Below are 14,677 nucleotides of genomic sequence, written 5' to 3'. Positions count from 1 at the left end.
AATACCCTGCCATAAATTGCCATACCCAGCCATACTCGGAGATACCCTGCATTACCCAGCCATAGTCGGTGATACCCTGCAATGCCCAGCCATAGACATCCCCCCCCTCCCGCCACCCTCCGGTGCTTCTACTGACTCGCCAATACGATCAAAGCCAGAATCTTTATTTTTTATTTTTTATTTCAGGCTTCCCAGCTTAGAGTCTTATTGACCCCATATCTCACTGTAAAGAGGACCTGTCATAGTTTCATAGTTAGTAAGGTTGAATAAAGACACCAGTCCATCCAGTTCAACCTGAGCGACTACAATTGTCCCTATCCCTGTACATTACACACTCACATTGGTCCCTACCCTCAAGGAGCCCACAATCCAAGGTCCCCATTCATATACTAGGGCCAATTTTGGACAGAAGCCAATTAACCTACCTGCATGTCTTTGGTTTGTGGGAGGAAACCGGAGTACCCGGCGGAAACCCACGCAGGCACAGGGAGAATATGCAAACTCCAGGCAGGTAGAGTCGTGGTTGGGATTTGAACCAATGACCCTTCTTACTGCTAGGCGAGAGTGCTAACCACTACACCACTGTGCCGCCCACTGTCATGCCATATTCCTATTACAAGGGATGTTTACATTCCTTGTAATAGAAATAAAAGTGATTAAAAAAATTATTTTTGGGGAAAAAAATGTCAAACTAAAATAAATAAAGTAAAATGAACAATATATATATATATATTTAAAGCGCCCCTGTCCCCATGTGCTCGCATGCAGAAGCGAACACATACGTAAGTCCCGCCCACATATGAAAACAGTGTTCAAACCACACATGTGAGGTATCGCTGCGAACATTAGAGCGAGAGCAATAATTCTAGCCCTAGACCTCCTCTGTTACTCAAAACATATAACCAGTAAAAAAAATTAAAGCATCGCCTATGGGGATTTTTAAGTAGCGACGTTTGCCGCCATTCCACGAGCGTGTGCAATTTTGAAGAGTGACATTTTAGGTATCTATTTACTCAGTGTAACTTCATCTTTCACATTATGCAAAAATTGGGCTAACTTTACTGTTTTTTTTTTTAAGCACAAAACTGTTTTTTTTCCAAAAAAAAAGCATTCGAAAAATTGCTGCGCAAAGATAAAAAGTTGCAATGACCACCATTGTATTCTCCAGGGTGTTTGCTAAAAAAACATATACAATGTTTTGGAATTATATGTAATTTTATAGCAAATAAATGATGATTTTTACATGTAGGAGAGAAATGTCAGAATTGTCCTGGGTGCTCCAGAACGCCTGATGGTGCTCCCTGCATTTTGGGCCTCTGTATGTGGCCACACTGTGTAAAAGTCTCACACATGTGGGATCGCCGTACTCGGGAGTAATAGCAGAATGTGTTTTGGGGTGTAATTTGTGGTATGCATATGCTGTGTGTGAGAAATAAACTGATAATATGACAATTTTGTGAAAAAAAAAAAAAGTTAAAAAATCTTGATTTTGCAAAGAATTGTGGGAAAAAATGACAACTTCAAAAAACTCATCATGCCTCTTACTAAATACCTTGGAATGTCTTCTTTCCAAAAAGGGGTCATTTGGGGGGTATTTGTACTTTTCTGGCATGTTAGGGTCTCAAGAATTGAAATAGGCCGTCAGTCCTTCAGGTGTGATCAATTTTCAGATATTGGCACCATAGCTTGTGGACTCTATAACTTTCACAAAGACCAAATAATATCCACCAATTTGTACTTATTTTTACCAAAGATATGTAGTAGTATAAATTTTGGGCAAAAAATTACTAATCTGCTAAATTTTATAACAGAAACAAAGAAAAAATTATTTTTTTACAGAATTTTTGGTATTTTTTCTTTTATAGCACGAAAAATAAAAAACCGAGTGGTGATTAACCCTTTCCCGCCGAGCGTACGCAGATCTGCGTACTCGGCTTCCGGGGGGTATACCGGGATGATGCCCGCACCTGCAGGCATCATTCCGGTACCGTTTTCTTCAGCAGGCGATTGGCTTTCCAGCCATAACAACCGATGCGGCTAAAAGCCGCTCGGCTGTTATGCTGGAGGAGCGGGAGTGGACGTCCCCCCTCCCGCCGCCTCCCGCCGCTGTTACCGGTGCTCCCGTTCGATCGGGAGCACCGATTCAAGTTGCGCTGCCTCCGGCCTCTGGGGAGGAACTGGAACAAAGCCGTAATCGGCTTCGTTCCAGTCTCCTCATAGTAAACACGGAAGCGACGTCATGACGTCACTTCTTGTTTACTCGGCTGCCAATGGCGCCGGTTTAAAAAAAAATATCCGGTATTCAGAATCGCCGTTTTCGGCGATCTGAATACATTGAAGTGTAAAGGAGGGGTGGGGGGTCTTTTAGACCCCCGATCCCTCCATAAAGAGTACCTGTCACCACCTATTACTGTCACAAGGGATGTTTACATTCCTTGTGACAGCAATAAAAGTGATCAAATTTTTTTTTTTTTTTTTAAACTATTTAGTCATTTAAAAAAAAAAAAATAAAAAAAATGTTTTAAAGCGCCCGCCGTCCCCGCGAGCTCGCGAAGCAAAGAAAACGCATACGGAGGTCACTCCCGCGTATGTAAACGGTGTTCAAATCACACATGGGAGGTATCACCGCGATCGTCAGAGCGAGAGCGATAATTCTAGCACTAGACCTCCTCTGTAACGCTAACCTGGTAACCGTAAACATTTTTTAAAGTATCGCCTATTGAGATTTTTAGGTACCGTACTTTGTCGTCAATCCACAAGTGCGTGCGATTATAAAGTGTGACATGTTTGGTATCTATTTACTCGGCGTAACATTATCTTTCACATTATGCAAAAAAATTGGGCTAATTTTACTGTTTTTTTTTTTTTAATTCATGAAAGTGTCCCTTTTCCCAAAAAGTTGCGTTTAAAACACTGCTGCGCAAATACCGTGTGACATAAAATATTGCAACAATCGCCGTTTTATTCTCTAGAGTCTCTGCTAAAAAAATATATATAATGTTTGGGGGTTCCAAGTAATTTTCTAGCAAAAAATATGGATTTTAACTTAAACACCAAATGCCGAAAATAGGCTTAGTCATGAAAGGGTTAAATACCACCAAAGGAAAGCTCCATTTGTGTGAAAAAAAGGACAAAAATTTCATATAGGTCCAGTGTTGCATGACTGAGTAATTGTCATTCAAAATGTGAGCGCACCGAAAGCTGAAAATTGGTCTGGTTATTAAGGGTGTTTAAGTGCCCAGTGGTCAAGTGGTTAAAATGGCTGGCAAAATTTACAGCTCCTGGCTACTTTGTTCATTCTGTAAACAAAGCAGGCATTCATCTATATCAAAGCCTTATCCTAGATGAGGGTCTCATATAGATGTTAGTGGGTGGGGGGGGGGGGTGAAGTGCCCCCATGGTGAGCAGCTTGCTATGGGGCACTCGGCACTCGGCAAGAGGGAGGCTCCCAGAGGGCAAGCGGGGGACCTGAGAAGAGGAGGATTGGACTGCTCTGTGCAAAACCATTGCAAAGAGCAAGTAAGTATGACATGTTTTCTATTTTGTTTAAATAAAAAAAATGTTTACAATCATTTTAAAGTACAAAAGAATCCTTCACCTAGAGGAATATGTAGAATATTAGAAACTGGTAATTGTCTGGCTGCCTCTGGTTTCAGCATTTTCTCTCTTTTGCAGGTAAGACAGCTCCCAACATATCAATTTGAATCCTGTATTTTTTTTAAATCAATAAAATTTTTATTGAAAATCCCAAAAAAATAAGATCACAACAAAATGTGCTTATATGTACAGTCATTAACAAAAAGTGTAAGTACCATTTACACACTGGGGTTTATATTCTAAAGCTGGAGAGTGCAAAAACAGGCTTCTGCATAGAAACAAATCTGCGTTTCCCTACAGTTTTCCCCCACAGCATTTCCCCACATCCAATTTGCATAGCAGGAGAATATGACTGGCTCTCTATGGAGGAGTAAGGGGGGGCTGCGGAGCGCACTGCACAGAAACGCTCTACGTCTTTGCCTCTGTTTCAGGGCTCAATTCAGGCAAAGATTCTGCCCTGATTTGTCCCTGAAACAGAGAACAGGGACAGACAATGTTGCTGTGCGATCTGTGGCCGATTTAGGTGTGAGCCTAAGTGAACAAGCTGAGATTAGAATCTGGCTACCATGCGCAGCAGCACCAGATTCTGAATGCAACAGTAATCCAATAAACAGAGATCAACATCATTACAGACTGAAAAGCACTCAGATAGCATTAAGTAGTTACAATGAGCATTTTGTGAACAACATAAAAGAAAACTAAACAAACTAAAGACACATGCCAGTGGAAGAAATTACATTTTAACCTTAAAAGGTTGATCTTGGCACCAATAACTAAGCAAGACACCATCAGTTACCACATAAGTGTCAGTATAACATTACACCTGTAGCAGTTTATCCAATATCAACTGAGGCAGGGCCACGCCATGTGGTGTCCAACCAATTTTTCCATATGGAATAGAATTTCCATGAGGCATTCCTATTCTATGTTAATTTTTAATGTATAAGGATACAATTCACTTGATCAACCCATTGTTTTTTAGTAGCAAAGAGACATCCAATATCCAGCAATTAGTTTACGAGCAGTATAGAGCAGTCAAAGAATTGCTACATGCGCTTGGGCGGTGAGTGTTTCCTCATCAAGAGCCCCCTATAGACAAATAATCAAATAATGGGATCCCATGGAAGTTTAAATAAATATACAAGGGAGATTGTCTCTATGATATCGGTCCAATAGTGGAACAATGTGGGGCATCTCCAAAACATGTCACCAACACCCCTTTTCACATTTAGGACATAAAGGAGAGCCCCTCCTCCCCCCCCAATCAATGTATTAGTGCCAGAGTTCAATAAGCTCTATGTAGTAGAAATAAATTGGAGAGCTTCTGAGAGGCAGCTACTGAAACAAGAGAATTGGGGGTCAAACAAAATTCCCAACTATCTCCCCCAGAGGCCCCCAGATCCCTCTTCCATCCTTTCCTGCAAGGCAATTTAGAGTGGTTGTGGGAAGCATTCAAAAGAATAGAGTAAATGCATGAGGTCATGCCCTCCCTGTCCTTCCATAAGGACATCTTCAACTCATTGATGGTCTACGAACCTATGGCTAGAATGACATGTTTGAGTCTGGACAGCGTGATTCAGTTGCAAGTATATGAAAAACTGTCTCAGAGGGAGTACAAATTCCTCCTGTGGCTCAATAAATAATTTAAACACCAAGCCAGCATAAAGATGAGTTAAATATCTGATGCCCGCCCTCTCCCATTCCTGAAAACCAGATAGTTTATGTAATTCCATGTAAGTGGGATTAGGCCTAACAGGGGTAAATTTTAAAAAGACCTCCATCCCCAGAGGGGACTCAGCCTGGATTCACACAAATGAGTGCCAAAATCGCAATGTGAATTAGACATACATTTCTTTGTGAATACAATTACAGTTTTGAGCTTACCATTGACTTCAAAAGCTGGATAAAACTTCTCTGACTGCAAAAAAAAGGCCACAAATAGGGTCGGATTGGTCCAAGTTGTCCCAAACCCCCCATATGCTGTAATTGGGAATATCGTTTGTTGCACTGTTAGCACCTATAACCAATGAGTGTATATCTGGAAGTTTTTATGGTAATAAATAATTTAAAAAGATAAAGCACTATGTTTGCCTTTCCTTAAAGTGGTAGTAAAGGCAGAAGGTTTTTTTATCTTTATGCATTCTATGCATTAAGATAAAAAGCTTTCTGTGTTCAGCAGCCCCCCTAACAATTACCTGAGGTTCCTCTCTGTCCAATGATGTCCACGAGTGCCTCTGCCATCTGGCGGGGCTGGGTCTGGGCTCCATGTTTGAATGGACACAGGGAGCTGTAGCTCGGCTCGGGTGCCCCCATAGAAAACTGCTTGCTGTGTGGGCACTGAACAAGAGGGAGGGGCCAGGATCACAGAAGGGGGACCCGAGAAGAGGAGGATCTGGGCTGCTCTGTGCAAAACTACTGCACAGAGCAGGTAAGTATGACATGTTTGTTATTTTTATAGGAAAAAGAACAAGACTTTACGATCACTTAAAGTGCAGCTAATTGGAAACACCCAGAGATTATGCAGTAGCATATGAAGCATATGTGGAATCCAACAATCTGGAGCTCTTTTAGTCCACTGAGAGGGACGCTAGCCTAAATAGACCATATTTAATTGTACTGTCATATATCCCAGGTGAGAGTACATCTGGTGGAGGAAGCACAAGTCACCAATTTGTTTTTGGGCACTATTTTGTGGAATTATTAAGCAATCACTTAAAGAGATATACTTTATTTGAACAATTTTTCATGTACTATGGCTCTCAATTTTATGTGATATAATGGCATCTTGATATAATATGAGCATGACATAGAACATTTTTAAAACATTTATTTGGTGAATTTGGCTTTATATACACTGGCTTAATGTGTTAATATTCATGGTATTAGTGAAGCGTGACACAGATCATTATTTATTTTTGAGTATAGCACATGCATATGAGAGTGTGTAGTGTGTGAGTGATTCACGTTATTATTGTTTTGATTTATATTTTAATCATGACAGCTCACAAGGGTTTATTTACTATTTTATAGGTAAAAAGACCTAGCATGAGGAACCGCCAGACCACCCTGTTCCTTCCCAAGTAGTAAAGAGGATAATTTAATTTTAGCCAATTTCATACGCCAAAATAAGTCTTGAAACAGAAAATTGTTGTGGCAAACCACTTACAAGGAATCCAAATAGGGGAATTATGAAAAATATGCAAGAGTTGGGGGAACCACACCATTTTAATTAGAATACTTTACCAATAACCGACAGAGGAAGTTTACACCAGGCCGAGCATTTATCTAGAAATCTATGCAGCAGAGGCACCAAAAATAAAGTCTATATATTGTTTAGGGTCCACAGTAACATGTATTCTCAAATATTTGATGGAGTAGACTACCTGAACAGAGCAGGCGCAGTCAGGCAGTGGAGCAGACAATGCATCTAAAGACATAAGGGCTGAGATATTCAGATTAATAGAAAACCTGGACAGGGCACTAAAGGTCTCGATGAGAATCATGGCATTTTGAAGGGACTTCTGAGTATCACCCAGATACAGTAGTATGTCATCAGCCTATAAAAATGCAATGGGGTTGATTTACTAAAGGCAAATAAACTGTGCACTATAAGTGCACTTGGAAGTACAGTCACTGTAGATCTAAAGAGAAGATCTGAAATGAGGGGAAGCTCTGTTGATTTCTATCATCATGAACAAGCAATCATGTGCAAGCAAAAATTGTGTTTTTTATTGTCCTTACATGTCCCCCTCAGATCTACAGCGACTGCACTTCTAAGTACACTTGCAGTGCAAAGTGGATTTGCCTTTAGCAAATAACCCCCAATGTCGTTTTGCGTACCCCTCCAAAACCCAGTGATGTCCCAGGACGCCCTGATATGGGTAGCCAGAGGCATCAGGGCGAGGAAAAACTGCAGGGGAGACAATGGACACCCCTGCCAGGTACCCCTGTACAGTGCACAGGAGTCCGAAAGGTCCCCGTTAATCCTAAATCCAGCAGAGGGAGTCGACGATAAGTTGATAAAGTTACCTCCCAGTCCAAATCTCTCCAAAACCTCCCATAGATAACTCCACTCATTGCTGTCAAACCTTTGGATTGTCAACCATTATTATATTTTTTATAAAAAGTTATCTAAGATTTAAAGCTGTAGACCTAGAGGGTATAAACCCAGATTAGTCTCTGTGGACAAACTTATCACTTTTGCCAGTCTTCTCACCAATAACCTGGCTAGAAGCTTAACATCAGATGTTAAATGGGAAATGGGCCTATATGAATCAGGCAGGTATTGTAAGTATCTATGAGAGTGGGCAATAAAGTTTCCGCACATAGTTTGTACACCTCAGATGGAAGCCCATCTGCCACAGTCAACTTCCCAGTAGGAGACTGTGCCAGAGCTTTAAGGAATTCATCCACCATCAATAGGGTGCTGAATGGTGTATTTAGCATTTTGACTTTGCACGTTAAGTCAAAGCTGAACTAGCACTTTTGATCTACATACATATAATGCCCCGTACAGACGATCAGAATTTCCGACAACAAAATGTTCGATGTGAGCTTGTTGTCAGAAATTCCGACCGTGTTTAGGCTCCATCGGACATTTGCTGTTGGAATTTCTGACAGCAGATGTTTGAAAGCTGGATTTCAAATTTTCCGATAAGAAAATTTGTTGTCGGAAATTCCGAGCGTGTGTAGACAATTCCGACACACAAAATTCCACGCATGCTCTGAATCAAGTATGAGATAGAAGCGCTCTGTCTGGTAAAACTAGCGTTCATAATGGAGATAGCACATTTGTCACGTTGCAAATTTTTAAATTTTTTAATGCAATGTATTCTCTTCTTCTTTATAATGCTAGAATAATTAAGTTGTTTTGCTGCTAATATTCACACAGAGTTCTGACAAACTGATTTCTTTATTATTTCTCGTGATCGCCTGAATAATCTTTATTTTTTTTTCACCAGATCTCCAGAATAATTTTTTTTCGATTTTTTTTTTTTTCTTATAGTGATCTCCTTTATTTTTTTTATCAAGATCTCCTGATTTTTTTTGTTCTAGTGATCTCCATAATATTTTTTGTCATTTTTGTGTGTCAAGTTACCACAACACCATTATTATCTTATATTTTTTAACCTCAAGGAGATTGGTTGGTGTTGGTGTCTCTTGTTAATTTGACATTGTATTTTTGAAATGTACCTGTTTACTCACAAACAAACTGTCCTTTTTGAAGTAAAGCACATAGCCAAGTATATGTGAAAAAAATATACATTTATTTAGGGGTCATAACAAAATAAAGAGGAAGGCAACGCTGGATAAACTGTTAAAATTGGTGAAGCTTTTGTACCCCAGGGCAGACATCAATTATTTGATAGGCAAAACTGGTAGCATGAGGTGTCCATTTAATAGGGAGCACAATCTGGTCCAGGACTCCAAGAGGTCGGGAGCAGCAGCAGATGACATGTATGTCCCGAGGCTGTGGTCTTACAGCAGACTACGTCTTTTGCCAGACCAGACCAAAACCAGGCCATCACTCTCAAGATTTCCTTGCACGCTTCCTTCCATACTGTGGCTGTGGTGTTGGAGTTGTGGCAGGAGGTGGAGTAGGACTATGGTCCAACTCACATACGTGACTTTTTTTGTGAGTTTGCCCATCACCCCCTTATTTAAGACCTGATAGATGACTTCCTCACAAATGAGACATTGGCCCACCTCCATTTCCTGCATTTTGCTGGCTGCTATGCAGGCATGGGCCTCTTGAAGATTTGGGGTGGTTCTGAGGGCCGCAGTAGCCTGCCAAATCAAAGAAAGTGCTGACTCCCCCCCAGTTTCCTCCCCTTCCTGGGCCTTTTTGTTGGAAGGTGGAGGGAAGGAACCTGGGATTCAGTCAGGCTACTGGGCCGGCCACCTCCTGGCTGCCACTTACCCCGTCACCTTCTGGCTGCCACTTTTCCCCGCCACCTTCTGGCTGCCACTTTCCACAGCCTCCTCCTGTCTGAGACTTTCCTGTGCAGGAAAATGGGACATAGTTTTAGTTTTTTGGTCATCAATCACACACAATTTTGAGCTTGTGACTGTTGCAAATTGAATGCTACCAAAGGCTATCATTCTGACCCCAGCATTTTTCATTCTTGTCCCAAACATTTTTGGCTACTACTGTCTATTGATATGTAAACCACTTTGTTAAATCAGAAATTGGCGATCAATAATAACATCTAGTTAACATCTTTCATTTTTTGACAGGAAATATGTTGAACAATGCTATACCTGGCTCAAGCTGGGCTCCTCCACATCTTCCTGGGTGCAAGGCCCAGGTTGGATGTCAGAAGCCTCTGCTGAGGTGGAAGGAAGAGTGAAAGGAAGGGTTGAGAGTGATGGCTTAATTTCAGTCTGGTCTGACAAAAACTGCAGTCTGTTGTAGTACCCCAGCCTGGGTACATAAACGTCACCTGCTGCTGCTCCCGATCTCTGGGAATCCTGGACCTTCTTGCTCTCCCTATTATATGTGCCCCTAAGGCCACCAATATTGCACTTCAAATAGGGGATGGTTGCCGTGGGAATAACCGGCTTCACCAGTTGATCCAGCAATGCCTTCCTCACCTGCCACAAACAGGGCAGCTCTCTGTATTTATCAATGAAGCTAGGGAGGAAGTCGTAATCGTGGAATCTATCTATTTTATCTGCAAGACATAGCACAAGACAAACCCTAATGTCAGGCTAAACTCTCATAATCTTGTCTCAATATAGACCTCAATCTCTGAGCAGTATAGGCCACTGATGCCCCAAGTTAAAATTGTACCTTCATTAGCACGATCAGTGCTTTCGCTACTCCTTCCTCCGCTCACAGATAGTACGTACGACGCACACGTGTTAAGCTTTATATACACTGCGCATGCGTGAAACTCTGCCTGCCCCTGACCTTCTTTATAGTATATTCCCTGCCCCTTCTCTTTCAACGCAGTGGGAGAGCACATGGCGGAGACAGCGCAGGTGTATGATACCAGCAGCAATGACAAAAGCCCAGAGCCAGAAACATCCCGACCAGGAGAAGATTTAAGGCATCAAATATGGCCTTTGTAGAAATGGTGGAGATTGTGGACATCTTGAGGGCTGTCTATGATGGGAAGTATGGACCGTACCCAAACACAAATGTGAGAAAGGCCAAGATCATGACTAAAGTTGTGAGAAGTCTGCACAGGAATTTTGGGGTACGACGATCTAAGGATCAATTGAGGAAACGCTGGTCAGACCTAAAATTTAGGGAGCATGATCAGTACAGAAGGATCAGGAAAGTGCCGCAAAAAAGTAAGTATTTGTCGTGTGTTCCTATTATTATTATTACTTTCCTGCTGCTCCATGTGCTTTTCTTTACTGTTGGACAATTTAAAAGGGCAAGTTTCAAGTTTCCTGGGCACAGTAATCATTCATGGTAAACATTGTTTGTTCGCTCACTAATATGATGTTTTTTTGGCAGATACAGGTTAACTACATTTGTTCTGGCCGATTTGTATTAAAATAAGTTTATTACATTGTTGTCTAGATGTGTTTGTAACTAGAATGAAATGCAAACTTGATTCAGTGTAAGGAGAGGACACTCAGCAGCTGTTTACACATCTGGAGCACTAGTGTGGAACACCAGAACACCCTTTTTAGGGTGTCCCACACAGGTGCTCCAGTGGATACTAGGGGTGTCTCCATGTGGGAAACTTTACCAAAAAAGGTAACTATGCCAGCTTGAATAAAGGGGAAAACATCATGTCTTCAGCTTGGAACTCTGGCAAAACAGACAATTGTATGACACTTCAAGCAATGTTTCATTATACTATTTCTTGCCTCAAATATCTGTGTGCTAAGTATACCTTTTTTTTATTCAGATAGGGGAGAAAAGACTCAGGACCTCTGAGGACACCAGGAACACCACACCTCCTAAAGAAGGGGTAATCCCCACACGACAGCCTAAGGATGTGGATTCTAATGGTGTGCAATCGGGATTTAGAGATGATAAAGGAAAACATCAACATCAAAACACAAAATGAAGAACATCATTGATGTTTTAGGCAGAATCTAAAACACACAAAAATTGTACCTTTTATCAAGTTTTAAAGTATTATAAAAGCCAAATTTTGAACATGCACACAGTGGGGGTTATTTACGAAAGGCAAATCCACTTTGCACTGCAAGTGCAAAGTGCACTTGGAATTGCACTGAAAGTGCACTTGGAAGTGCAGTCGCTGTAAATCTGAGAGGTAGATCTGAAAGTAGGGGAAGCTCTGCTGATTATATTATCCAATCATGTGCAAGCTAAAATGCTGTTTTTTTATTATCCTTGCATGCCCCCCTCGGATCTACAGCGACTGCACTTGCAAGTGCACTTTCACTTGTAGTTTGCACTTGTAGTGCAAAGTGGATTTGTCTTTGGTAAATAACCCCCAGTGTGTCAACATGTGCTATCTGCTATCACAGGATAAAGATGTACACGTTTTGTGGGTACAACCCCTTCCTTGCAACTCAAGTAAGTGAGAGGAAGGGGTTGCACCCCCGAAACACGTCCATTGTACCCCCATGATGGGAGATAGCACATGTTGACATTAGGCATGGGATAAGGAGGGAAATCCACATTTTGACTCCTAATTTGTGTGCATCTTCAAAATGTGGCTTTTACAGGGGTGACATCACCCCATCTGATGAAGTCAAGATCAACACAGTTTTTACATATTAATGTCTGATATGGCCTTTACTTTATCAAAGTGGAACTTTGTAAGTTCCTGACTTGTGTATGTTATGGTTTGAAACATGCCTGTTTAACCCCCAAAATTATATTTCTAATGTCAAACATAAAAATGTTATACACCAACGATGTTGGTTTGTTCAAAAACCCTTCTCTAACACACATGTGAATGTGCAAGGAGTAAAATGTTTTATACTCAACAATGTGTGGTTTCTTCTTTCAATGCTCAATACCAGTTTTTGGAGTAAGTTGGTGTTTACTGTGACAATGGGGGTATTTACTAAAGGCAACTCCACTTTGCACTACAAGTGCATTGTCAGTGTAGTTTCAGTGCACTTTCAAGTGTACCTGCAGTGCACTTGTAGTGCAAAATGTATTTTCCTTTAGTAAATAACCCACACAGTGCTCTGAAATTGGCCCCAATCAGGCCATTTCAGGGACTCAAAACAATTAATTCATGGTGCTGAAAAGGATGATTATTTTTATCATTAATGCATTACATACATTAACAACAAAAGCAATGTGTGTGTGTGTAGCAGACCCACAACACAATAGTTAGCTGAAGAAGAGATTGTCACCTCCTATATCAAATAAATTACGTTTGCACTATTGAAGAAAATAGCCAAAAAGAAAAGCTCATTGGAGAACCTAGGAGACAGCTAAAAGAAACACAAGCAGTAAATCAAATTAAATATTAGTTCATTTAAAAAAAAAAAAAACATTTAAAAAATGTTTCACACATTTGCTGGCATATCAATGGTCCCCCTACCAGCAAAGTATTCCAGATATTTTTATTTGACTTCATCGGCACTTTGGGGGCCAAGCCAGGATGGCCAGCTTCAAGTGCCATCAAAGTTGATTAATCAGGAAATCCGGCCTCAGGCCCAGCTGAGGCCACATAGTTTATAGCATTTTTACGTATTGTGCATAATGCAGCAGGCAAGCACAATATGGTTGAGTTTATATTCCGCCATGTCAGGAATAGGTGGAATCGGCTGGCCATTATGCCAAAAGCATTCTCCAGCACTCTTCTGGCTCTGGCCAGCTGGTAGTTAAAAACCCTCTGGTCCGGGGTGAGGGTCCTAATGGAAATGGCCTTATCAGATATTCTCCTAGCCCAAACACTTCATCAGTGACGAAAACAAATGGAAGACCAGCCACGTTGTCTTCCGCAGATGGCAAGCCCAAGCTGCCATTCAGGATCCATCTGTAAAACTCTGTCTGAGCGATGACTCCACTATCTGACATCCAGCCATTCTTCCCCACGTCCACGTACAAAAACTTGTATGTCGCCGACACCACCGCCAACATCACAATACTATTAAACCCCTTGTGATTCTAATAGTATGACCCCGAGTTGGGGGGTGGGATGATGTGGACGTGTTTCCCATCGTTTGCCCCTCCGCAGTTAGGAAAGTCTCACAGCTGGGAAAACTGGGAGGCCACAGTCTGCCATTCCTGTGGGGTTGAAGGAAACTGTGGAGTCAAACAAGAAAATAAATTTAGTACTTTTGCACATAAACATTGCAAGCAGATTAGACACAAACATTCTTGGCCAACATCAGTATAACATTTATTTTAAGGAGTATTTAAAGACAAAAGTATAAGGTCCACTTATCAGATTCCTCACACCCTCTGATGCCCCACTTTAAACATTTTGGGGGGGGGGATGTTTTGGAAAGGTAACCCTCTCCGCTTCATTGAGAGCTGAATGCATACATAATGTGTATTACTTTGGCCAGCCCCTCCTTACTTACACTATTGGCAGCCTACCGTACAGGTAAGAAGTGTCATAATACAATAATATGAATACACGCTGTCCAAATTGAAGCACATTTTTACATTCTGAAATTACCTATCAAGATAATAGGAGAACAAAACTTTAAACAGTACCATTTTAGGCAGGCCCTTGCACTACATGCTTTTGTGAATTCATCCAGAAATATGACCACAAAAGAGGTAGGTATAGTGTGTATGGGTTTGGCAAAGTCAGCAGATAGAGGATTGGTATTGTTTGACTTGGCGGTTGGGGGGAGGGAGGGTTCCAAATGAGTTTGGGACACAACAAAAAAAAGCTTCTTGCAGACTGCATGAATTTAAGGACAAAAATAATATTTGTACACATTTTATGGGGTGTTTAGTGTAAAACACTACTATGGAGCTGACAAAATACATTGTTATGTTACTTAGCTAAGTGTGTATGGGCCCAGGATAGCATGCTGGGGAGGTTAGGGCAAATATGCATGAAGGACAAAAAAGGAACTTTAATAACTTCCAGCATGCATGAGGACATTCACAGCATATTACAATCATGGTAATTAGGGAATGGTGACAGAAATACAATACATTAGCAAACAT

This window comes from Lithobates pipiens, unplaced genomic scaffold (assembly GCF_037356315.1).
Source record: "Lithobates pipiens isolate NorthernLeopardFrog02 unplaced genomic scaffold, aLitPip1_a1.2 Scaffold_22, whole genome shotgun sequence".
In the NCBI taxonomy this organism is placed as follows: Eukaryota; Metazoa; Chordata; class Amphibia; order Anura; family Ranidae; genus Lithobates; species Lithobates pipiens.
This window is presented reverse-complemented; position numbering follows the sequence as displayed.